Below are 24465 nucleotides of genomic sequence, written 5' to 3'. Positions count from 1 at the left end.
AATAGATTTGTGAGAAATAACTACTAAGAATAAGGTTATTTTACCTTTGTTTAGGATTTTGAATTTATTTCCTCATTGGTTATTTTTTAATTATAAATGAGGAGAACTTCATCATATGTTTAACTTGCTGTAATAAAGGAACTTTGCTATCCGCTTACTTGAAGAAGAACTGTAAATTCTAAAACTGTGTATTTGAATGTATTGTATCCATATTACACATCCAGATACATTCCATTTGAATGATGATTATACAATCTTTGAAGTAAATGTGGTTTGCTGTATTTCCATAGATAGCAATCAAATTTATACTTTTGAATATACAAAATGGTGGGCAGTTTCAATTCATATTTTGACTCTACTTTGAAAAGTACCATATAATTTAGTTGGCTTCTTGTGTCCAGATGTAGTAAAATTTGCTGATACTTCTTAGAAGCAGCCATTATCTGTATTAATAAAGCCTATGGGTAATTGACAGTCTATGCCAGTTGTAGTTTCAACCTTTCTTTCTAAAATATACTATATATTCACAATTTTCAGTAGATATTAATATGGTCTAACATAGTTTTGTTTTATTCCTCCCTCCCTTCCATCCTTTTTCCTTCCTTTCTATGACATCCCTAAATCCTCAAATCCTTTTAGGTATACCTAAAAGGCAGTAGTGATATGCTCAGGATAATTCATTAACTAAATAATTATTCTTAACTAATTAAGAGTTGATTCAGAGAAAAATTTTTGCAATTTAAAGAGGGTGTAGGGGTCAATCCTTGGCAAAAATCACTATGATGGAGTATAAAGTCATCATCTTGGAACATTATCTCTTAGGATTTTTTACTAGATGATCATTATTGTAATTTATTACTCAAACAATTAGAAATGAGTACATGTATATTTAAAAGTATTTATAAAAGCAAAAAGTAGAAAAAATATCTATTAGCACTTTTTCCAGAAATAATCAATAGTAAAGTTGAATATAATTAATGTTATTTTCCATTCATGGGTAGTGTGTGTGTGTGTGTGTGTGTGTGTGTGTGTGTGTGTTTAAAGATTTTATTTATCCATGGGAGACATAGAGACCGGGAGACAGAGACATAGGCAGAGGGAGAAGCAGGCTCCATGCAGGACACCTGATGTGGAACTTGATCTGGGACTCCAGGATCATGCCCTGAACCAAAGGCACATGCTCAACTGCTGAGTCACCTAGGCGTCCCATTGTTTGTCTTTTTAATAAACTTGAGTATTTTACGTGTTATCATGTATTCTCTTATTTTTTTCAGGTATTCTTTATATTTTGCCTTTATTAACTTTTAAAAACTATTTTTAGTGGCTACATATTATTCTATTCTAAAAATTTACTATAATTTGTATACCATTTTGTTGAGAATATTAATGTTTACTTTTTATTAGTATGTAACTACTAATTTGATTACATGAATATTTTTGCAATAAATCTTTAAATTTCTAATTAATTCTTTAGAAGAGAACCTTTAAGATATATCCATTTAAAGAGAATGAATACTTTTAAGACTTTTGATTGAAATTAACTTGCCTTCCAGAAAAGTTTATTTATATTTTCTCTCACACCAAGAAACAAGAAAGTCCAGGGGGTTCATTTTCACCATGTGCATCAAATGTGGGATATAATGCCAGTATCTTAACAGGTTGAAAATACTCTGTTAGTAAATACGTAATTATTTTTAATTAATTGTTACCCTAAGTATTTTCTAAAACATTAACTTCTGATTTTTTACAAACTGTGTACGTACATGCTGAGAATTATTTTTTTAAAAGATAAATTCTTGCTTGAAAAAGAAATACCATGCAATTGAAATACTGCTTTATAATCATAGTCTTTTGGCAATTTGGTGTTTGTAATTAAAATCTATTCCACTATCTCCCACACCCTATAGTCTTGAAAGTAAAGCTTTAAAGCTAGGGTAAATACTGGTTATTCTTGATTTTTTTTTTTTTTAATCATCACTGCTTTATTCAGAGACTGGAGTTAGGTAGAGGAGATTATGTATGTTCTGTATCTGTGGATCCTTCTGTTGGCATGTCCCTTACTTAGAACTGTTGGAATGAAATATAAATTGACTCAAGAATGCAAATGACTATTTCTGTTGTTAAGTCATCATTTCTATTTAAAGGGACACTATATTTCTGTTGGAAGCAGATCTTGAGTCCATGTAACTCCCACTCAGACTGCACAGGGTGCCCCCATTATTCTTTTATCAGTTCTGAATCACATCGTACATACTTACCTGATCTTGGGTCACCAATTCTAAGTGGATATCTAATGGGAAAAGGCAATGTTCATAAAGGACACTTAACATTTCCTTAGCTCTTCAAAAGTGATAAAGAAAATGTATACTCTATCCTCAGAAAAACCATTTGTTATTAAGGGTGGTTATTTTCTCTTGTGGTTTAAAGCACCAGGATTCATTGAAAGTTTCCATAAATCTAAAATGAAGGATGTCGGGACAGGAATTTTCCTCCCTTGAAACCAAGTCCAGCAAACCTTGGCTTGGGAATCTGTCAGCTAGGTTAAATCACTCCTACTATACATAGTTATAACCATACTAAGGGGGAGCATCTTTTTTAGTCATTGTAAAATACATTTCTATATTTTATTTATTTATTTATTTTTAAAGATTTTATTTATTTATTCATGAGAGACACACACACACACACACAGAGGCAGAGACAGAGACCCAGCAGAGGGAGAAGCAGGCTCCATGTAAGGAGCCTGATGTGGGACTCGTACCCGGGTCTCCAGGATCACATCCTGGGCTGAAGGTGGCACTAAACTGCTGAGCCACCTGGGCTCCCCAATATATTCTTATTTCTAATGAATAAATTTAATTTAAGAAATTTCTAACTTTATATAATGAAACACGTTTTTAAGTGTTTTAAACTAAAGCCTTGTATTAAGGATATCTTTCTTTCTATACCTAAATCTCTCATGATTCCTATTCATTAAAAATATTTGCTGAATGAATTAATATACTGCCTTGTGCTATTATTTGTGTTCATGTCTCTTAACTCTTGCTAATCTGCAAACTCCTTAAAGAAAAGTATCCTGCTGTATTGAATAAGAGCACAGACTATGGAACCAGGTCACCTAGGTTCAATTAGATTTTCCACTTAGTAGCTCTGTGACTTTGTACAAGTTCCTCAACTATGCCATGGTTCAGTGTCCTCATCTATGTTTTTAAAAAAATTTTTTATGAAGTAGGCTCCATTCCTAGCCTGGGGCTTGAGTTTATGACCCTGAGATTAAGAGTTGTGTGCTCTACCAATGAGCCAGCCATGGTGCCCCCTCCTCATCTATAAAGTCCTGGTGATAATGGTAATTTACCTCTTAGGATTATTATAAGATTAAAATAAGTTAATGTACATAAAGAGTTTAGAATAGCTTTTAGCATATAGTAAGAGCTATATCAATGTTTGCTGTTAATGTCGTTCATTTTTAGATTATCCTTAGCACAAAGCAAATTCTTTGCACCTAATGTGTAATTAGTATATAATTTTTGTAGTGAGTGATACAGTCTTTCAGGCTTGCCCTTTATCTTGTTTGGTACATAATTAATTAAATAATTAATTAAATACTAACTTTGACACTAAAGAAGTGCTGGAGTAGAGGTGTCAGATACTTCTAACATCTAATAGACTCACTTGAAACTCAGTGGTAATATCAAGATTACATCAATTTAAGAAAACTAGTTTTCCTGACATCAGCATTCATGGGTACCTATATAATTATTTTATAATTACCAATTTGCCCCTTGGGAGAACCTCCTGGCTTTTACTTATTTTCAAAAGCACTGAAAATTTTAAAGTGCATGAAGCTATAATTATAGGGAAGTTGTTATTTATTATTAGCTTAATATTTTTGTGAGATTAATAGCCTGTTCTTCTTTCCCTTTCAACATTGCTAGTATTTTAAAAATTAGTCTCTCAAAAAGACTTATCATATCTGTTTTTCCAATTTTTATGCTTTTATCTATGAGATAGGCATTCCTCTCTGACTTAGTAAACACTGTGTATAAAACAGCAGATTGCAGTAACAAGGGAAACCAAAGCACATGTAAAAAGCCAGTCTGCTTTCATTGAAGTGCAGAATGTATCTATAATAAAATTTATATATACTAGTGATTCTCAAATCTGACTGATTATCAGAATCATCTTGGGATCTTTCAAAAAATATATATATCTAAAACAAAACATCTGTTCTTAGATCCATGAAGCCCTATTTAGGGGGAGAGAGGAAGGAGGGTAGAGACTTGTATTAAAAAGTTCTGTAGGCCTTCTTGGAAAATTATGTGAATATTCAAGTTTGGAAATAGATGATTTATGTTACCATTGCAAAGAGATTTGTTAGACGTAGTAACCAAGAGGCATAAATGGTTTGCCAGCATCTGCTAACAACATAATGATTTTAATTACAGATATCTAATATCTGTTAGAGATTTAGCTACTCCCTTATCCCCTTGGGAAGAGACATAAATAAAAATAACAAGATGTGGTCTTTTTCCCTTTTTTTTTTTTTTTTTAAGTTAAAAAAAAACTCAACCTTTAATTTATATTAATTTCCCACAATTTTAAGCTGTTTCTTATCCTGAGTTCTTCAGTCAACACCAAGAAGACAACATAGGAGCTTCTTTTTCTTTCTTCTCTCCTTTCTTCATTTCTGTTTCTCTTTTTCCTTTTATCTTTCCTTTCCTCTCTTCTTTCCTCTAGCTGGATGGTTTATAACACTTTAGAAAATTTTCCTGACTGGAAGAGGGCCAATCTGAATGAACTCTTGTCTTGGGCGTGGAAGGAAAGAAGATTGTGAGCATGGACCCTGACTTCCAGGAAGACTATGGCTCCCATCTCCTAAGTGCCCCACTCTTCCCTTAGTGTCCAGACTAGAATTGGGTGGGGAAGTAGAAAAGAGAGGAGACAAGAAGGTGGTGAAATATTGAAGCAACACTGTAATTTATTTTTTCTCTAAGTTAATTGGATTAAGTGTAAATATTCCTTGACCTTAATGTCCACTACTGTATGGACAGCCTCTGTGAAAACATTTGTTGCTTTAGATATTTTATGGTGAATATTGTAATGAAATCAACAAAATTAGATATAGTGGGTCTGCCACTCAACATTTTAAATATATCATTATTGTCATTTTTATATGTACTGTAATGGAATTTGCCCTACATTAGGATAGTCCTTATAATTTTTCTCATTAAATTTTTTGAAAGTGTTTGTCCTGAAATATGCCAATTTTGAAGCATAGAATTGACAAAACTCTTTAAGCTACTTGTTTTTTTTTTTAGCTTGTGTAATAAGGGAAAAAAGAAATATATTAATTTGAGAGTGAATTCTGAATTATGTCATTAACCTATTATTAATTTTTTTATAATTATCCCACCATACTTAAAACTGTCCAAAATATTTTAGGATGGGAAGAGATTTAACTTTGGTTTCTAAATGTTTATCTTTTGATAGTTTCTACCAAATTTCTATTAGAAGTAGTAGAAGGCCACAGAGTGAATATTGAATATCATTTCCTTGACTTAAAAGTTTTTAATGAATGCTACTTGAGTTGGTTTTGTATGCTGAAGTATATGTATGAAAAATTATGATCATTTTCTAATTGAATAAAAATACAGTCAGCAATTATTTAAATCAGAATTAACTAAGGACAGCAACTGTTTAAGAGAAAAATGTTTCCTGCTAATTCAAACTTGCATCCTATCTTGGGAAAAGAAACATGTTTGCATTTTACTTCTCTAGTCTCCTATTAATCCCTGTTGTTTTCATGGCATCTCTCTACTGATGTGATCCTTATAGCTTTTCAGATCTTCTACTCCATCATTTCTTAAATACTATTTTATGTAGCATTTTTCCAAATAAAGCTACAAAATGTGGCATTGGTATTTCTAGGATGAAAAGTCATTACTGCTGAATTTAGAAATAATCTGATTATGTAGATTAAAGAAAAGTCGCTATGTTATATTTGCTCTAAAGAAGCTTTTAATTTTGGGCTTGTTTTTATTAGTCTTTTTTTACTCTAGATAAGCAGACTAACTTGGATGAAAATATAGATTCTTTATTTGAACTGTGATAGCCAACTGAAAGGTAAAGAGAAAGGCAGAAAATAAATCTGAATCATTTGGTTTAAATGACCAAAGTGTTTATGTGTAATTGAGAATTAAATAGACAATTGATATTGCTTATGTTTGTCTTCAGGGTCTTCGAATCTGATGGAAGTAAGTTTAGGGATAGATTATATAGAAAGTAAATCTGGCTTCAAGATCAGTTCTTTTTTTTTTTTTTAATTTTCTGTTTTAAATCCTAAGTATCCAGAGCTGTGGCTTTGTGACACACCAAATATATCTTTGTCAGTTGCTTTCTAGAAGTTAGGAGAGCAAAACAGTAATAGTTGCCTTTACTTTTAGTGGTTTTATTTTTTAATTGTAATTTTAATTTTTTTTTATTTCTCACAAGGGTTAATTTTAGGAGACCCAAGAGTTTAGCTTTTTATTTAAAAAAAAATTGCTAAGATTTATTATATTCCTTATGGATCCTCCTGTAGTATTATCACCTGATAAATATGAAGTGAAGCATTTTATTTCATGCCAGACTAAATACTTTTGAAATATATGGCTTAATATATATAATTCTTATTTTTAGTAGCCAAGAATAATTAAGTTTCACAAGTCATAGTCCTATGCCCTTTCTTATTGTTTTTCACTAACCAGTCAGATCTCTGATTCACATGATAATCCTTGATGTTTGTACTAATGGTAGACTATAATGGTTCTTTTTTTAAAGATTTATTTATTTATTTTAGAGAAACAGCACAAGTGGGGAGAGGGGTAGAGGTAGAGGGGGGTAGGGGGAATCAAACTCCCTGCTGAACACAGAGCCCCACGCAGGACTTAGATACCATGACCCATGAGATCAAGACCTGAGCTGAAACCAAGAGTTGGGCACTTAATTGAGCCACCCAGGCTTCCTTCTAGTGATTCCAAAATCCAAAAGTCAACTAATAAGAGTGGATAATTGTTGTAGAGGCTTACTATGGGTATTTATATTTATCTCTTTTTTTTAAGATTTTATTTATTCATGAGATACACAGAGAGAGAGGCAAAGACATAGGCAGAGGGAGAAGCAGGCTCTCTGTGGAGAGCCTGATGCTGGACTCATCCCAGGACCCTAGGATCACAACCTGAGCCAAAGGCAGACACTCAACCACTGAGCTAACCCAAGCGCCCCTGTGTATTTATATTTAAAAGGAGGGTTTATGCCTCTCCCGATGAATAAGTTAGCCTTGCAGCTTCAAAATTCAATTAGGACTCTGTTTATGAGGGATATTTACATTTCCTCCGTTTTCTATTTTGTAAAGGTTTAAGACTTAACTTTTTACATTTCTCTGGATTTTTAAGATCTGACAATAGCCTTTTTTTTAAATTAATGGAAAGCATGAATTACTGATAGCAAAATAAATGTAGGATCCCTATAAGGGTCTTTATTGATAAGGGAAAGCCTGATAACCCTGTAGATTTTACACACTCCATCAGAGTCCTTGCCATCTTTAAGAATAGGCTTCAGTCTTTCTATATTGAAGAGGTAGAAATGAAGAAAGCCACCTAATTTTGACCAGAGTTGAAGTTGTGTTTTATACATTAGGGGCATCTTTTACTTATTTTTCCTTTTCCTTTTCCTTTTCCTTTTTATTCTCTGCATTCCAAATTATCATTTTGGGGATATGAAGCGGCGGGGGGAAATCACTTCTCAAGGATAATAACAGGATTTCTTTGGTTTTGGGCTTTTGATTTTTTGTTGGTATTTGTTTAAATCTCATATTAACTTTAAACTCCTCCATTTGATATAACTAATGGAGTGAAAGGGTTTTGGTTTTTGGTAATTTTGTTTAAAGGTGTAGTTTTTCTGTTGACTGAGATTAATCAAAAACATAAATTACTTTTAAGCTTGTATATGTCTTTTAGGTATAAGGACTTGCATTAACCTGTGTTATTAAGAGTGAAACTCTTGGCTCTCAATAGAAGTGAATAAACCCTTAGGAGGAGATTTCCTGGCCAGTTTAGGTGCTGTTTCTTATTTTGTGATAAGTGGCAATTACTTTTTAAAGTAAACATGAGGTTTTGGTTCTTTGCAGAACATTTGCATTTGAATTATTATGCAATTTTCTCTTGTGCTTGCTATAATGTACAAGTTGTATATCAAAAGATTTGAAACAAATCAAAGTAACCTCAAGCTTCCTTCTTAGTCTGTTGTAATACATAAACTAATACCTGACTGATCCGAAACTTAACTTCAGCATTTGGACCCTCTAAATCCAGTTTTATTTTATTCAGACCAGTGACTTATTTTTGTCCCTTCTTCATCTCTGTTTTCGTGTGTTCTCTTTTTCTCCATTAATAAAAGAACTTTTAGAAAACAGTTAATAGGAAAAATTGCCCTGTAAGTGTAGCACCCAAACAGAACCGCAGTTAATGTTTGGATGTCCTTCCAGTCTTCAGCCTGCATTTCTTAAATAGTTGTATGTTATAGGTACATTTTGTATTTAGCTTTTTCACTAACTACATCCAAGCATTTCCTCTCCTTATATCATAGTGCTAGTGAAAGTCATTTATATTTATTATGAATTACCGTTTGTTATTATTAAACATTTAGGCTGCCTCTAAGTTTTTCATAGTCCTAAGTAATAATGTTTTGGGGCCTACTGTTTTTCTCCTTTTGTCTTGCAATATTATACTTGTAATACAAAATTCTGTAAATGGAGAAACTGGATCAGAAAGTTCAGATTATTTTTTAGCTTGGATATCTGTTATTATTTTGATTTCCAAAGACAGACCAGTTTTTACACTATGATTTCTCTTAAGCATACCAGCACTGATTGTCAGGGATGGGATGGAAAGGTGAAGGTAAGAGGCCATGAGGTGAGAAGAGGGAAATAGATGAGTTATATTTTCATGTAGCACATTCTTTGAAATCTGATTTTTAGGTATAAACCTTGGTTCTTTTGCTAGCTATGACAAACTTTGGAAAATGGCTTATCCTTTTTGAGTCTACTTCCTCATTTTTGAAGTGAGTTAATATGAATAATACCTCAAAATGTTGTTAGGAAGCAAATGACATTATGCATGGGAAACACTTATGCATGCTAAGTTTTCAAGAAATGGTAACTGCTACTAGTAATAAATTTATGTGTAAAAGTTGTAAAATGAACATGTCCGCATCTATCCTGTCCTTCTGTCTTGCTCAGTATTTTATGTAAGTTCTGCAAATCTATTCCAGATATTTTTCTAGGTAGAAGGAACAGCATGTATAAAAAAAGCTTAAGAATATGAAAGAACCCTGTATATTTGGAGCATGCTAGAATGTAACAGGACTAGTGTGAGATGAAATGGGAAATGGTAGATTAAGAAGAGTGATATATTTTTTAAGGATCATTCTAGACTATGTTAAGAACCTTGAACCTTATCAGTGCAACTATATAAAGGGCTTTAAGAAGAGTGATTGACTTCAACTTTTGATTTGTGGTTTTGGTTTAATTAACAACAAAAGATGTGGTAGGAAAGAAAACAAAAGCAGTAGGGGTAGGATTTTACTTTGGTCCAAGAATTTGGGAGATACATTTGAAGTTAAATTTGCAGGATCCCACTGTAGTCTTGTAAATTTGCATGAGTTAGCTCTATTAACATTAAAATTCTAACCAAAATAGAATGGATAGTAATTCTAACATTTCAGACTAGTACTTAGTTGATGTGATTAACTAGTTTTCCAGGACTGAATCCTTTTTTTAAAACCTTCTTGTTAAATCAAATATGTGTATTAGTTAGATTAGCAATTACTATAAGTTGCTTACTCTTAAGGGTCCTTTGGAGCTCTTTGTGTACTACAAAATTCTTAACTTGGAATTTATGGAACCTATCCCACAAGGTCTTTTAGGACATTCTTTGACACACTAAAAGCATATGAAAAAGTTTGTCATGTACATGTGATTATTTTACTAAAGAGTTTATTGCTTTTATTAGATTCCTAAAGGGTATCAAAATATTCATGAAAAATTGGTGCTACAAAATATAGTCTGGCAAGTTGACTTAATAGAATTATGAATTAAATTGTACTAGCAATATCAGTTACTAAAAATTATAAATGTTAATTTTCTGCTCTCACTTTGAATTTTATGTTAATTTTTATAAGCTTGGCAGATTTAAAAGAAAAGGTCATAGAATATGACTGTGGTCCTATAGAATATAGAAGTTCTTTATTTTAATCCCTTCATTTTTTTCCTCTACTTCTTCCAGTCTAGATTCATGTTCTCTATTATTTTAAGAATGAGAAACCTGGAACAAACCTCTTTGCTTTCTCGTCTTTTAAGAAAGGAAGCAACAGCAGATTTACTGCCTCAGAGGGCTGTTGTAAAATTCAAATGAGATTTTTTGTCTGTGCATAAGAATTTTAACCCACATCATAGGACATTCATATAAAGTACATCTGTCATACAAAGAACAGACCAGGGGCAGCCTAATGGCTTAGCGGTTTAGTGCTGCCTTCAGCCCAGGGTGTGATCCTGATCCTGGAGGCCCGGGATCGAGTCCCGTGTCAGGCTCCCTGCATGGGGCCTACTTCTCCCTCTGCCTGTGTCTCTGCCTCTCTCTTTCTGTTTCTAATAAATAAATAAAATCTTAAAAAAAAAAAAAAAGAATAGACCAATTGTATGTAGAATTCTACATTGATTTATTAATATATAGTTAAGAAAAAAAAAAAGCTTCACAGAACTAGAACAAATAATGTTAAAATTTGTATAAAGCCACAAAAGACCCCAAATAGCCAAAGCAATCTTGAGAAGGAAGAATGAACCTGGAGGTATCACCATCCCACATTTCAATGTAAAATATATAAAATAGTAATCAAAACAGTGTGGTACTAGCACAAAAATAGACACATGGATCAGTGAAACAGAATAGAAGGCCAAGAAATAAACCCACAATTGTATGGCCAATATAATCTATGACAAAGGAGGAAAAAAATATACAGTAGGTTTCTTCGACAAATGGTATTGGGAAAACTGGACAGCTGCATGCAAAAGAATGAAACCGGACCACTTTCTGACACCATATAAAATGTAAATGGATTAAAGACCTAAATGTGAGACCTGAAACCATAAAACTGCTAGAAGAAAACACAAGGAATAATTTCTTTGACATCAGCCACAGAAACATTTCTCTATGGCAAGGGAAACAGAAGCCAAAATAAGGGATGCCTGGGTAGCTCAGCATTTGAGTGTCTGCCTTTCACTCAGTGTGATCCCGAAGTCCGGGATTGAGTCCTGCATCAGGTTTCCTGCAGGGAGCCTGCTTCTCCCTCTGGTTATGTCTCTGCCTTTCTCTGTCTCTCATGAGTAAATAAATAAATCTTATAAAAGAAAAAAAAGAAAACAACTATCAGGACTAAAAAGCTTTTGTACAGCAAAGGAAACCATCAACAAAGCGGCAGCGCAACCTACTGAATGGGGGAAGGCTTTTGCAAATGATATATCTGATAAGGGGTTAATAGCCAAAATATGTAAAGAACTTCTACAACTCAACACCCCAAAAATAAATAATCTGATTTTAAAATGGACAACGGACCTTAATAGACATTTTTACAAAGAAGAGATACAAATAGTCAATAGACACATGAAGAGATGCTCAACATCACTCATCACGGAATTCCAAAACAAAACTACAATGAATTATCACCTTAACACCTGTCAGAAAGAATAGCTAGAATCAAAGACAAGAAATAATAAGTGTTGGTGAGGATGTGGAGAAAAAGGAACCTTTGTACACTGTTGGTAGGATTGCAAATTGGTGCAGCCACTGTGCAAAAGAGTATGGAGGTTTCTCAAAAAATTGAAAATAGAATTACCATACAATTCCAGTAAATACTAGAGTATTTACCCAAAGAAAACAACATTAATTCAGAAAGATTCATGCACTCATGTTTCTACTGCAGCATTATTTATAATAGGCAAGATATGGAAACAACGCAAGTATCCATCAATAGATGAATGGGTAAAGAAAATGTAGTATTTATACACAATGAAATATTATTCAGCCATAAGAAAGAATGAGATCTTGCCATTTGCAGCAACATGGATGGACCTAGAGGGTAAGTAGAATAAGTCAGAGAGACAAATACTATGACTCTACTTGTGGAATTTAAGAAATATAAAACAAGCAAAGAACAAAAGAAACAAACAGACTCTTAAATACAGAGAACAGCCTGGTAATTACTAGAGGTGAAGTGGGTGGGCAGGTAGGTGAAATTAATAAAGGGATTAAAGAGTACACATACTGTAATAAGTACTAAGTAATGTATAGAATTGTTGAATCATTGTATCATATATCTGAAACTAATATAGCACAGTATATTAACTATACTTCAGTTTAAACATTAAAAAAATTTAAAAATCTCATGATTTTCTATTTTAACAAAATACATATAGAAATAATTCCATAAAAAATAATCTGCACATAATCTCACATGTAAAGATCAAGGACAGGTCAATAAGATTAAAAAAGCACCTTTTTGCCATCAAGAATATTAAATCTGTTTATGAAAAGAAGTTTCAATTGGGCTTCTGTATCTCAGCCAGCTTATTATTTTATGGGGTATGCCAAAAGTTATTAATATAACTTTGAATAAATATAAAACATGTTTTAATATAAGCTTTATAGGAAGAATTGTTTAGAGTAAAATATTCCTACTTTGAAATAAAAGGACTGCATCCATAATTTGTGTATTCTTTCTCATAGTTTGTTGATAATTAGTATGCCTGGTGGTCGGTCCTGAAAGTATTTATAGGGAATATCAAAGAAGAATGAGAAATAGAATTTTCATGTTATATGTAGGTTGAAAATAACAAAAAAGGTTGTTGAATTATTTAGTTGTAAATTTTCTTATAAATTTAATTATAATTTTCTATATTTCTGTTTTTATAAATGAAAATTTTATTATAGTGTAAACAATTGTCTTTTCTGCATTATCACCTAGGTGTTTAAACAGAAGATTTTAATTGGGGAACTTAGTAAAAGTCAGTTGTTAACAAAATACACTAACTCTACATTTTGCATGAGCAGTTACATGTTAATTTCAGTTCAGTTGTTTTTTGTTTCAGTGTGCAAGGTTCAGTTTCCATTCCTCTCCAAACAGTAGGAAAATATAATTTCATTTTACTGTTTGTTAATTGGGTGTTTTTACCTCCTAGTGAAAGCCTATGTATAAAAAATTACCCTTTTAAAATTTGGAAGACATGTTTATTATGTACACTGTAAGTTAATGACCAGTATATTCTATTAGATCTAGTATTTCTTCCTCATTTATTGTAAAGTGAGTCAAGTGTAGTATCTCAGATAATAAGAACATGATTTTTTTTCTCATTTGTGTAAGTTTACTTCAGTTCTGAACTGAGACCTATAGATTTTTCCCATCAAAGAGGTATGTCTTGAAAAGATTATTCCACCTGATGGGGAATTCAAGGCATTAAGTTTTGTGTTTGTATTCTTTTTAAGTATTGTGGGTGGCAAATTTAATTGAGTGAATTGATTATAATTTGAATTTGAGGTCCTGGAAGTAAGTGGTTATTATATTAATTTGCCTACTAGTTCTTTTTCCCCACTTTATCACTGTTCAAAATATATGTGATATTTTGGTTGAAGTTTTATCTCAAACAACAATCTACTTTGTAAAATAAATGACTCACCAGTATAAATTTAAACTCGTATTTTTAGGGAAGTAGAACTGTTTTGTTTTTTCCCCTCTAAACATGCATGTATTTATATATACATATAGGTACATATTCATAATTTTTTCAAAAAACATATCCATTTGTTGAAAGGAGTAGTATTCACCAATGCCAAAGCACATAATATCTTATCACCTAACTTTATTTCCTCTTTCATTCTCTCTTTGAAAGTATTTTGAAATATTCTGGAGCATCAGCATGTCGGTTAAAAGAGTAACAGGTAATTGCTATACACTAGCTTTATTGTGACTTCCAGAGAAAAATCAATGGTCAGCAGCAGTACAGAAGGAAGTTTTAATGGTCATTAGCCTAGCATTTGAAATAAAATGTTAATGAACAAAGGGTATATAACAAACCTTTCTTAGCACTTTGCCACCTATTTCCACTATTTCTGAAAAAGTACATCCAAAAGGAACCTGTACTTAATACTTAAATTCCTTTAATTTTTATTCAGGTCACAATATTTTAAAATTTCCCTTGATATTTTCTATTTGGCCTCAAGTTATGTGGAATGTATTGTTTAATATCCAAATTTGAGTATTTTTCGGTTACCTTTATTGGTTTCTTTTTTTTTTTTTTTTTTAAGATTTTATGAGAGACACAGGGAAAATCAGGCTCTCGACAGGGAACCCTATGTGAGACTTAATCCCATGAACTTGGGATCACACCTTGGGTGTAAGGCAGATGCTCAATCACTGAGCCACCCAGGTGTCCCTCTTACTGGTTTCTAGTTTAATTTTGTTGTGGTCTGAAGAGTGCCTGACTTATACTTTGCGAGGGGGAGGATTAAAATTAGTTTCTTGGTTTCAAATATGTTCCATGTGCATTTGACAAGAATCTGTATTCTGTTTTGTTAGGTAGACTCTTCTATAAATGTTAATTAGGTCAACTTAGTTGATGGTGTTTTGCAGTTTTTGTATAATCTTACTAATTTCCTGTCTAGTTGTTCTGTCAGTTATACAGAGTGGGGATTTTTGAAATCTCCAGGTATAAGTTGTTCAGTTTTCCATTTCTCTTTTCAATTCTGTCAGATTTTGATTTATGTAATTTTGTGTGATGTTTCATATATAATTATTATAGTTCCCTGATGTGTATTGGCTCTTTTGTCATTATGAAATGTTCCTTTTTGCCTGTTGTCATATTTTTGGTCATGAGATATATTTTGTCTGATATTAATATAGCCATTCTAGCTTTCTATTGGTTAACAGCTTTTTTGGTGTATTATCTTAGTCTTTTCAATTTCAATGTATTTGTATCTTTGAATGTAAGGTGTATTTCATAGGTGGCATATAGTTGAATGTTCTTTTGTTATTCAGTCTTACAACCTCTGCCTTTTGATTGTTTAAATTATTTTTAAAGCAAATATTAAACTGGCTTGGCTTATATATGCCATTTTGCTATTTGCTTTCTATCTGTGCTTTTTTTTCTCTGTTCATATTTTAGTGCTATGTGGTATGCTTTTCAATGTGCCTTTTTCATTTCAGTGTTGAAGTTGTAATTTTTACTATTTTTTATTTTCTTTCCTTAGTTGCTCTAGGAATTACAGTATGCATCTCAGTTTATCATAGATTAATGATAATTAATATAATCCCAATAAAATATAAAAACTCTCATCCAATAAAGATACCTTCCCTCCTGCTTTTGTGCTGAGTGTCCTATATATGACATCTATTGAAAACCATTATTGATTTTCTCCCTTCCTCAATCACTTATTGAGAGAGGAGTATTGAGGTCTTAAATGTGATTGTGAATTTTGTTTTCTCCTTTTAGATCTATCAGTGCTGCAAAAGTATGTCAATGTAGCATTGTTAGGTGCATACATTTAGGATTGTTATGTCTTTCTGGGGAAATAACCCATAAGGTAATGTCTCTCTTTATCCTTGAAAATATTCCTTTTCTTGAAGTTTGCTTTCTGTGAAATTAATGTAGCTATCAACTTTCTTTTCATTAGTATTTGCATGATATGTCTTTCTCTTTCCTTTTACTTTGAATCTACTTATGTATTTATCTTTAAAGTGGATTTGATTCAGTTGACATATAGTTGGGTCTTGCTCTTTTTTTACTTATTCAGTCTCTGCCTTTTAACTGGTGTATGATTATTGATAATGTTTGGATTAAAATCTACCATTTTCCTACCTCCTAATGACTCCTTTTTATCACCTCTGTTGATACTTAAAAATTTGTTTTAGTGAGTGTCATGAAGTTTATAATATCTTTAAAAGTAATCTGTGTTTTCAAATAGTATTAATATTACTTCAAAGGTAGAGTAAGAACCTTTTCCACTGTATTTCCAATTCCTTTATATTATCATTTGTACTACTTTTGTCATGTATTTTACTTTCATATATGCTATCAACACAATACAGTGTTACTACTTTTTTTAATGTGACTACTTTTTTTTAGGTAGTTATCTTTTAGAGCAATTAAAAATAAGAAAAGTCATTTTACCTTCATTTATTCTATTTGCAATGCTCATAATTTATTTGTATAAATACAAGTTTCTTACCTGCGTCCTGTTCCTTCCGTATAAAGAAGTTCCTTTAATATTTGTTGTTGACGAAGTCTTCTGATAGTGAATTGCCCTGTTTTTGTCTAAGAGAATCTTTACCTATCCTTTAGTTTTGAAAGCTGTTTTTGTTAAATATTGAACTCTGCATTGACAGGGTTTGGTTTTTTTTTCTCCCTTTGAGCCCCCCCCCCCCCTTTAAGCTCTTTAAAGATGTTTGCTCCATTTTCTTCCTGCTTCCATGGTTTCTCATAATAAGTCTGCTGTAATCCCTATCTTTGCTCCTTTGTAGATAATGTGTCCTGGTTTTTCCTCTGATTCCTTTCCAGATTTACTCTTTGTCTGTGATTTTCAGCAATTTCTTAATGATATGCTGAAATACGGGTTTTAAGGTACTTGTCTTGCTTGGTGTTCTCTGGACTTTTTGTATCTAGGCTTGGTTTCTGTCATTAACTTTAGAAAGTTTTAGGTCATTATTTTTTCAATGTTTTTTTCTGCCCCATTCTCTCTCACCTCTGATATTCTGCTTATTATGTATATATGTTCGTGCATTTGATACTGTCCCACAGCCCTTGGACTATCTATTTTATCCTGTTTTATTTACTTTTTTTTTTTTCTTCCCACTTTCATTGTCCCTTGTGTTTTAGTTTGGGTAATTTCTGTTGTCCTATCTTCAGGTTCACTTATCTTTCCTTCAAAGTTGTCAAGTCTAGTGATCATGCCATTAAAGGCAATGTTCATTCTGTACTGTATTTTTGGTTTCTATCATTTCTTTTTTATTCCTTCGCATAGTTTAAATTTCTTTGCTGAAATTAAGTATCTGAGTTTATGCATTCTCTACCTTTTTTATCAGGCTCTTTAATATATTGATCATGGTTATTTCATTTCAGATAGTTACAACATCTGTGTCATACCTGAATCTAGTTTAATGATTAATATTTCCTCAGATTTTTTTTTTCCCTGAATGCCTTATAATTTTTGGTAAAAAGCCATGTGTATTGTACGGGACAATAGATACTGAGGGTATTTTTTGTTTTTGTTTTTCTGTGGATGAGCATGTTTTGATTCTGCCAACTTTCATTGTGGGGGTTGTGTTAATAATGTAGTCATGATTTAAGGTGTTTAAAAACACCTTGTTCTTGCTATGATTACGTAACCTCATTGCACCATATTCTAGTAATATTTTGTGTTTAGAGTCTTGGCTACTTTGCCAGAGGATTTTTCTAAATGTGTTTTCTGCTGGGTTTTTGGTCTGCCCTTTACACTGTTTCTTTCTTAGAGCAAATCTGTCTCTTGTAGCAATCCTTGCTATATTCCTTTATATATTATTTTTCCTTAGTGCTTGTTTATGTGTAGGGGTGGTTATGAGAAGAGAGTTTTGATTAATTGTCTGCCCAAGTCTGGTCCTGTGAACCTAGGTCCTGGGGATGTGAACTTCAGTTATTTCTGCCCATCTTCCAAATGAAATGCTGGGCCTAGCATATGTTCTGGCCCCAACCGCAGAGTAAACATTTTGTTTCCTGTTCCTTTCCCTCAACTACAGTCAGTTCTGCCACTGCTCTCAGACTATAACCTCCTCCACCTCCCACCCCCAGCCCTTTTCTCTACAGACTAATCCTTTTGTTCTTTAGAGGATGGAGTAGGTGTGCATCTACATGGTTTTAGAAAATGGTTGCTGTTCTCTTCTCCAGCTGATACCATATGAGAAGTTTTATGAAGATTCTCTTCAGTCTTCCCTGGTGGGGATCATGGAAGAAAAGTTTGAAAGACTATGCTTCTCCTCCATCCCTAGTGTTTATAGTTGTGGGAGCCTCACATTCATTCCATGCTGTCTACCTTGTATCATTTCATTAAACATTAACTTAAAATTCCTACTGATTTACCCAGCTATTTCCATTTCAGGTAAGCAAATACTCTGGCATTCTCTCTCCTGCACATACCAGTTTTTTCTGGTTTTAGATTGTTTTGGCCTGTGGACTCAGTTGTTTAACAGGTTCAAGAAATGTCATTAATTAACAGTTCAGCTTTTTGTCTTGTAATCAGAGGGGTATTGCTCTTTCCAGCTTTCTCCATCTCTAAGCTGAGCTCTCTAGTTTTTAGTACTTGTATTACTTTTACAGATATCAGAGATTTTTTTTTTATTTCAGAACTTTTTTTTTTTTTTAAGATTTTACTTATTTATTCATGAGAGACACACAGAGAGAGAGAGAGAGAGAGAGGCAGAGACACAGGCAGAGAGGGAGAAGCAGGTTCCACACAGGGAGCCCTACGTGGGACTCTATCCTAGGTCTCCAGGATCATGCCCTGGGCCAAAGGCGGCACTAAACCACAGAGCCACCCAGGCTGCCTGATATCAGAGATTTTTAAACAGTCACTTTTAATTATCTTAGACTCACTTCCTGCTATTTAAATTTGTGTATTGTCAGCATATTTCATAACTGTATTAATAGTAATAGAGTTTTTATTTCTTAAAACATTTTTTTTTAATATATTTTTATTCATTACTGAGAGAGAGAGGCAGAGACACAGGTAGAGAGAGAAGCAGGCTCCATGCAGTGAGCCTGATGTGGGACTCAATCCCGGGTCTCCAGGATCAGGCCCTGGGCTGAAGGCGGCGCTAAACTGCTGAGCCACCAGGGCTGCCCTTCTTAAAACATTTTAGAGATAATTACCTTTTGTGAAATATGGTTTATAACATATGTTCATTTGTAACCTAACCCTCCCCTGCTGTATGACATGTAATCATTTAGTTTAGTGACAAAAGCAATCTCAATTACAAAAGACAATTTGGCATTGAATTGGTAGTAGCAATTAAATTCTCTATTTTAAATATGTTTGCTAATAAGTCTCAAGACCTGTTTAGCCAGTGACAAGAATTTTTGAAGTGTGAGGAAAATAGATATAACATCTTAACCCATTAGGATTTTTAATTATTTAGTCTCAAATAAGGAAAGTCTATAAAGTTTGCCAGAATTTTTGTATGTAAATGATAGGTGTGAAGATGTATTTATGCCAATTTGGTATTCTATTATGAACCAAGGAGATTTCTATAGAAATTCAGACAATGTAGACTATTGCTACAATTTACTACAACATGGAAAATACTGGATTAATTTTTAAAATTTTATTAAATACAATCCTTCAGTATTTTTTTTTTATTATTATTCATTAGTGATGTAGAGAAAGGCAGAGACATAGGCAGAGGGAGAAGCAGGCTCCCTAAAGGGAACCTGATGCGGGACTTAATCCCAGGACCCTGGGATCACTACCTGAGCTGGAGGCAGATGCTCAACCATTGAGCCACCCAGGTGCCCCCATCTTTGTTTTTGTTTTTTTTTTTTAAGATTTTATTTATTTGAGAGAAAGAAAGAAGGAACGTGTGTGCACACGTGCACAAGAGAGGGGAGAGGCAGAAGGAGAAGCAGACTCCCTGCTGAGCAGGGAGCCTGATGTGGGGCTTAATCTGGGACTCCAGGATCATGACCTGAGCCAAAGGCAGATGCTTAACCAACTGAGCTACCCAGGCACCCCTATTCTTTGTCATTCTATAAATTTAAAATCAAATCTATACAAATGCAAAGTTTTGACCATTATGGAAAATCTTAGAAATGTAAAAACAAGTTTGGTGTGTGTCTAAGCACAGATATGATCTCATTATCCTATTAATCTTGAATCCAGTGCCGCCCCGGTGGCGCAGTGGTTTGGCGCCGCCTGCAGCCTAGGGCGTGATCCTGGAGACCCTGGATCAAGTCCCGCATCGGGCTCTCTGCATGGAGCCTGCTTCTCCCTCTGCTGTGTCTCTGCCTCTCTCTCTCTGTGTCTCTATGAATAAATAAATAAAATCTTTAAAAAAAAAAAAATCTTGAATCCATCCTCTATTTTGTCCCCTTTCACTCTGCCACTTACCCCTACTAATTCAGGCTTTCATCATCCCCTGCCATCACCTAGTAGTCTCAGGCTAATTTACCTGTGCTGTTTAAAATGCCTGGTGGTTACAGAATAAAATCTAGGCTTTTTACATGACATTTAACACTTACTTCTTCAGCACAATCACCTGCCACTTGCATAGGCACATTTTTCTCTCCAGCAACATTGAACTGATTAAATACCCTCAGATACCTTATTAATAATTTGTTTGTTTACCCTGTGTATTTTTTCTTGCTGCTCACTGTGCCCAGATGCTCTTTTCTGTTCTTCTGTTTGTTACGTATTATATCATTAGACAGGAAGTTCATTGCTGAGTTTTGCAGCCACAGAAGAAGCAGAGTGTTCATTGGATAGATGACTACTACCATTAGATCCTTATCTTTTGCCCAATGTAGAAATGAATTCTATCACATTTCTAATAGGATATCCTTCAAATTTTTTGAATACTTCTGGTGACAAGGAGCTCCTGCTTCACAAGGAAGTCCACTATATTTTTCTGTAACTCTAAGTCTTAGAAATTGTTCTATCAGAATAGCTCTTCGTTATTCCCATTACTTCATAAACAATAAATACTGAAAAATGTGTAACGTTTAAGAACTTGTAACTCTGCATGCAGTAAAAGTCAACATCTGATTTTTCATTGTGTTATCCCACTCTTTACCTCAGTCTTACTCGAATCCTTTGCAACTATAATACCACTTGAAAATAGAGGTGAAGAGGTCAGAACTTCATTCTGTGAAGTTGTGCTAATATCATGTATTTTCCTTTGTTATGGACTAATTTAAAATACGGAAATAGAGTGAAAGAGAATAGGACATTTACTTGCTAGTACATGTAAAACCACACTAGCATAGGTAACAGCCTACTTCTCAATTTCCCATTTTATTTTAATTATTTTAAATTCTCATAGATTTCCATTTGTGAGGTTAAATTTTCTACTAAATTTTTGTGAACCACTTCTGTATTTCAAATTCCAGTACAGAATGTAATATCTTTTTTAAGTAAATAAACTTATATAGACTATGTAAAAGTATTAAAATTAGCTTTACATATATAATCATTTTCATTTAATTTAAAAGCCCCATTAGGTTAAACACTCTTATCCTGTTCATCTTGATCTTGGCCTTGCATTGGATCAGGTAAATAGGCATCCAGTAATATATTTTTTTTTAATTAACAAGGAAATCTTTCCACTTTACTCTCACCTACCCCTTGACCAATAGCAGAAAAATGCAGACTTCTCCTTTCTTTGAACTCAACATTTATAGATAGTCTCCAGTATCTGTACTGGTCTTTTTTCAAAGTATGGTCTTACTGATTATCTACTTCAGAATGATTGATTTCCTGGGTTTTGTATTAAAAATGCAAGTTTCTAAACCTCAGACTTATTAAGTTAAAGTTTCAAAGAGTGTGAGACCCAGGAACTTCCATGTTGTTGTTGTTGTTTCTTTATGGAATGCATAATTCTCTTTCTTTTTATTAAATATCCTAAAATTACATGGGAAAACAAAGATTCCATTCCCAACACATCCAGTGTTGATCCCACCGTGGAAATCTGTAGAGATCCAATAATGTATCCATCTGCTAAGGGGGAAAACCAGTGTTTCTAGCAGTGTCCACACAGATCTGTTTCACAGGAGTAATTAGATATTATCATCTCAAACCCCTTCCAAGAGCCACATTAGGAAGTTGGTCACTTTAGAAGATGTTGGAAAGACCCAACTCCAGGGGGAACGTTGAATAATAGCCTGGGATTTTTTCTGATCTCCTCAGTAGCACAAATAAGAGGTAGAGCATTCTTGTAGTGCTTGTAGTAAGTCAGGGTCTTAAACCTGGAGTCAAAGATCTGTCTCCCAAAGAGTAGCATGTCCTGGTTTTTAATCAGCCAAATTTGACTAAACATTTTCCAATTTACTATAAAAGATACAACTCAGGGAATGCCAAATGGAAAAGATGCATAGGAAAAGCTACTGGCGGTGGTCGTGGTGGCAGCAGCGGAGAATAGAACTTTCATGCCTATTCTGGACAAGCTATCTTCCTATCACTTGGATGTGTTCACCAACTTGGAAGCTACAGAATCTTTATTTTTAACACACTGCTCATGGATTCATAAGTGACAAAATACTATAAAGTATCAATTGTTGAGCTTTTTTCTCTTTATATATTTGCTTTAAAAGTATTTACTGAATTAACAAATTTCATTTAAATTTTCAGAAACTCTAAATGGCCACAAAAATAAGTGAGGTCAACTTAAAGATATCTATCTATCTATTTCAGAGGGAAAGAGTGAGTTGTGGGGGAGGGGCATAGAGAGAGAGAAAGAATCTCCAGCAGACTCTGTGACTAGTGCAGAGCCAGACACTGGTTTCAATCTCAAGACCCTGAGATCATGACCTGAGCCTAAATCAAGAATCTGATGCTTAACTGACTGAGCCACCCAGACGCCCTGCTATGAGGTCATTTTAAATCACTCATTGAGCTCAGGAATTTATTCTATAAAACCAAAAGAAATTTATTATGAAATGCTATTCCTTTGATTTTTCCTTCCAACTTTGACCTATTAACATCCTTATTTCCTCCTGGCTATATCTTCTCCCAAGTCATTTTATTCTAAAAATTTCTGTATTGCCTTGTTCTTCCTTTCCCACTTATATAAATTATCCTCTCATCCTTGCCCAGCTCAATCTCTACTTTTTTGTTGCTCTGTTAACCATCTCCTCTCCTTGTTTTCTGGTGTTTAACAGCTACTGATGCACCTATAGAATGTACTTTACGAGCTGCCATTCAAGTATATTCTTCTCTAATTGTTGTACTTCATTTAGTGTTGGCCCTGTGTTATTCCTTGTTTCTACTTTGAAAGCAAAAAAAAAAACAAAAACTAAAAAAAACTAAAAAAAAAAAAAAAACAAAAAAACCAGTAGCTGTCATAATAAGATCTTAGTTTTCTAGGAAAGAGTTAAGATAAAATTTAAAAATACTTAACCTCTAGGTAGCCTACTTTATGTTATTTTGTTGTTTATTTTATTTATTTTTAAAGATTTTTATTTATTTGACAGCGAGAGAGAAAATGCACAAGCAGGGAGGTATGGCAGGCTGAGGAAGAGGGAGAAGCAGGCTCTGCAGGGAGCCTGATGCAGGACTCAATTCCAGGACCCTGGGATCATGACCTGAGCCAGTCAGGCACCCTCTACTTTATGTTTTTAATCAATTTTATAAGATCATGAATATGGTGACTCTGATATACTAGGATAGTCATACTTCAGACAACTGCCTTTTTATTTTTTTAATATTTTATTTATTTGTTTATTTGGGAGAGTGTGAGCAAGCACACCAGTTGGGGGGAGGAGCCGAGTGAGAGGTAGAAGCAGACTCCCCACTGAGCAAGGAGCCCAAGGTGGGACTCAACCCCAGAACCCTGAGATCATGACCTGAACCAAAGGCAGATGCTTAACCAACTGTCCCATCCTGGTGCCCCCAGCTGCCCTGTAAAGAAATTTAGGTTGGAGCACCTGAGTGGCACATTTGGTTAAGTGTCTGACTCTTGGTTTTGGTTCAGGTCCTGATTTCAGGTCATGAGGTTGAGCCCTACATCAAGCTCCAAGGCCTGCATGGCGTCTATGTATGTTTTTCTCTCCCTTTCCCTCTGCCCCTCCTCCCTGCTCTCTCTCTCTCTCTCTCAAATTAATAAATCTTATTTTTTTTAATTTAGGTTATAGTATTTTATTAAGAATAATTGCCACTGGGACACCTGGGTGACTCAGTGGTTGAACATCTGCCTTCAGCTCAGGGCGTGGTCCTGGGGTGTCCAGTCTTGCATCAGGCTCCTTGCAAGGAGCCTGCTTCTCCCTCTGTCTATGGCTCTGCCACTTTCTCTGCGTCTCTTATGAATAAATAAATGAAATCCTTTTTTTAAAGAAAGAATTGCCACTTATTTGGTGCTTATTATATGCCAGTTCCTTTTTGGTTAAATACTTTACTATGTTTTCTTTGAGTCTTCATAAAAATTCTGTGAAGTACCTAAAATTACTGGCCTTATAGTTGAAAAAATTGAGTCTCCAAGAAGATGAAGCCAATACTATGACAAAACCAAAATGCAGTCCAGGTCCCCATGTCTTAAATGCATTGCTCTTTCTCCTGTGTTAGATGGTATCCTTAAGTAGTACAAATCTTTTGAAACAGTTTTTGCCAGAGTTTTCTGGAGGAATTGTGCAAATAGAACCCTTAG

General features: G+C 33.8%; 1 protein-coding gene across 7 annotated transcripts in view; it reads left to right on the top strand.

Moving 5' to 3' along the window:
• Positions 1-24465, top strand: part of COP1 (COP1 E3 ubiquitin ligase) — a 244389-nt gene that overhangs the window by 194763 nt on the left and 25161 nt on the right. The gene's annotated exons all lie outside the window — the stretch shown is intronic.

This window comes from Canis aureus, chromosome 6, assembly GCF_053574225.1.
Source record: "Canis aureus isolate CA01 chromosome 6, VMU_Caureus_v.1.0, whole genome shotgun sequence".
NCBI lineage: Eukaryota > Metazoa > Chordata > Mammalia > Carnivora > Canidae > Canis > Canis aureus.
This window is presented reverse-complemented; position numbering and strand designations above follow the sequence as displayed.